Source organism: Anser cygnoides, chromosome 3 (assembly GCF_040182565.1).
Source record: "Anser cygnoides isolate HZ-2024a breed goose chromosome 3, Taihu_goose_T2T_genome, whole genome shotgun sequence".
NCBI classification, from domain to species: domain Eukaryota; kingdom Metazoa; phylum Chordata; class Aves; order Anseriformes; family Anatidae; genus Anser; species Anser cygnoides.
Genome location: NC_089875.1, coordinates 37,210,319 through 37,213,544, shown reverse-complemented (window position 1 = coordinate 37,213,544; position 3,226 = coordinate 37,210,319).

Genomic DNA, 3,226 nt, shown 5'->3' with positions numbered 1-3,226 from the left:
GCCCTTTGGACTAAGAACAGGTACAAACTGGAAGGGAGTACATTAAAAAGAAACTGGAAAAGATACAGATCTTAGCTCAGTGCTGTATTTAACCACTTGTCCAGACCTAAACACATTAATCACTCTAGAAAACAATCTAAGGACCTCATGCAACAACAGGCCTGAGTATTAACTAGCCAGCAGCACCTTTAAGTCTGTGAGCTTGATTACAGACAGGCGTGTGTTGTATTTCACTGAAGGGTCACCGTAGCGGAGGACTGGGCAATGAAAACTGGAAATGCTACTAGACAAAATCCGAGGGCTGTATGGAAGAGGTAACCTCATTCCTTGGCTGTCACCAACCCCTACTTGTGGAGGGGACTGAGGTGTAAATCCTGTCATCTTGTGTAAGTGAATGTGCTGATTTCTAGGGATGGTGGATGTACATGTCCAGTTTCTCCACTAGGAGAAACACGTGGCGGTTGAAGTGCTTAACAGTTATTTTTGTCTCAGTGTTCAGTTTAGAAATGAGCATAGCAGGAGCTTTGGGAAAGCCACAGATCAGGAAAATGCTTGTTAAAGAATTCCTGGAGAATCTGAGCATATTCAAATCAGCAGACAGATGAAATTTAACTTAGTGTGCTCTGTGAACTGTTTAATTGGACCCAATTTCAGTTAATTTGGAGAACTCATGGAGGACAGGTAAGATTTCAAAAGGACAAATATACTTACCTGGAGAGAAGAAAAAAGGGACGTGTGAATCATGGCCCAGTAAGTTTAATTACAAGCCCTTAATTGTTCCAGAAGATCTACTAAATAGGGAAGCAGGTTTGCCAGTATCTGGAGAGAAGAAAATAGCTTTGGAGAGCTGTAAAACTTCAGTTTCAAGGCAGAAACGTTCCACCTTTAGATGCTTGTTTAAAGCTTAGTGAACAGTATCTGTGTGCTCGGAAAACCTGGATTACCTGAACCACTGGAAGAAGTCAGATCATGGCAGGCTTTTGGGGCCACCCACCAGAAGGCAGCTACCGACAGACCAACAACTAGCTGTTGCTGGCACTAACCAAGCAAAAGAGTAATTTAGTCTACACTGAAAATCATGAAGACGTTTTTTTTCCGTAACATGAGATTTGCAGACAGTCCTAAATAGCACAGGATAGGATTCTAGAAGCAGAAAAAGAGAAGCATCTGAAATCCAGCAAAGTGTACTGTTTATTGCAGGAAATAAGACCATGCAAGATGAAAATGTGCAAAACCACAACAAATGCTATCACACTGACAGTTTCTAAGCAGTATACGGGAGTGCATAGGAAGGACAAAGGGGATGATGGTCCTGGTGCCAGAGCACTTCTCTCTCATCTGTCAGTCTGATAAAGAAGATGAATGGACTGAATGGGCTGTCGGCCTGAACGCAATTAATCTGGACCTGTGTTCTTCCTGGTAATTTGAGCACAAGTCCATATGCTAGAAACAGTGATGTCAGCACTGAAGGAGGAGTCCTAGGCACTGAAATGGATATGTAAATGAACAATGTACACACACACCCCCAACACAATCTAAAAGAAAACAGTCCTTTTAGAAAAGGCTGGAACAGATCTGAGACTGAAGAGAAAATGTTGGCTATCTTCAGCAAAGAAGTACGTAAATTAAACATGGATAAATGATGGATTGGAAGAGATGCAGGCTGAAATGATAGCAACAGAAAAATGTATTTCACCTTTATTAGGTTAAAAATTGTCAAGCCCTTTGCCTCATGAAGAGAAGGGAACTGGAAAAAAAAAAGAGAAAAAGATTTGGAGCATAAGAGGGGAATATAGTGAAGATTTCAACTGATAGGATTGTGCTGAAAGATGATAGATGAAAGAACCCAGCTGTCCCATAATTTACACCCCTAGGAAAGTTCTTGTGCCTTCTGGCAGATAAAAAGAGGAGCTCAGCTATCTGTGTTGTTATGATGAAGGCAGTGAATTTGACTTCTCATACTGCTATGTTTAAAAAAAAAAAAGGGGGGGGCATAAACAACTTTCTCTGAAAATGGCAAGCTGACTCACACAAGTTTATGGTTTTTCTTTTATCTGTTTCTGAGCAAATGTTAGCATTTATGTGCTTATACTATTACTGCAGCACTGTTTTTTATATTGCTAGCACTTATTATTAAGTAGTGATTTTTAAAGTATATATACTGTGTTTCTCATGGGATGGGCCATTCCTGACATAAAGACCCTTTGAGAGCAAGCTCTCTCAAACTTAATAATATTTGCAGATAATTCTGGCTGAGTATGTACTTCATGGGGTTATTTGGGTGTTATGTGGCCTGTTTGTCTTACTGACTATAAACTTGGAAATAACTCCAACTTCTTTCTTACTATTGCTTCTATCCTACTGGCAGACCATGGAGCCTGCTTGGCTTGGGACTGTTGCAAGTTAAGATATTTGCAGTAAGTGGGAGTGTTTCTGTTCCTTCATAGCTCCCCTACTGTAGTTTAGTGACAGCTCAGGAGTGTGTTGCAGGGGAGGTTGCAACTTCACAGGATGATTTGGATGCAAAAGCTCCTGAACGCTGTATTCAGCACAGCATCTGCTCTAGGAGAGTTGAGAGGAAGTTCTAAGCTGGGAAGCTCAAATGCAAGTCTTTATTGAAGTCCTCACTGTTCTTTATTGACGTTCTCAGAACAAATTCATTTTGCTTGAATTCTAAATAAATCTCATGGCTCTACGTATAGGTGCCCTTGCGTGATCAGAAGTGAGCGTATATAGCGTATTACAATTCTCTGTAGTAGGAGAGATTTCACTCACATCATTATAAAAGAAGCTAGATAGCATAATGCTGGGAAATATATGGGAAGCAGTACAAATAATCCCTTTTAATCATTAAGCTTAGCGATGAGCTATGTTCTTGTAATGTGACAAATAATTGAAAGAAGTGAATGTTCAGTGCTGCAAGCGCTCATTACAAATAATAGTAGGTACAGCTTGAATCTGCTGTGCATAGTCTTGAAATTGGTCTTTGAATAAGACAGAACTGAGTTACGTATCCCTCTAGTACACACACAAACAGCAGCACAGCAGGTGGTATGCATGTGGAGGTTACTGTGTGCCTAGGGACATGAGATCTCTATACCTACCAATACTCCGGGAGCTCTGCCCTCCTGCATGACATACAGTGATTTAGAGCAAGGCTTGATTAATTGGGACTGAAGTGTCATTTCTGGAAGTCCTTCTTCAGGTGGTAATTCGTTGCTGAGCA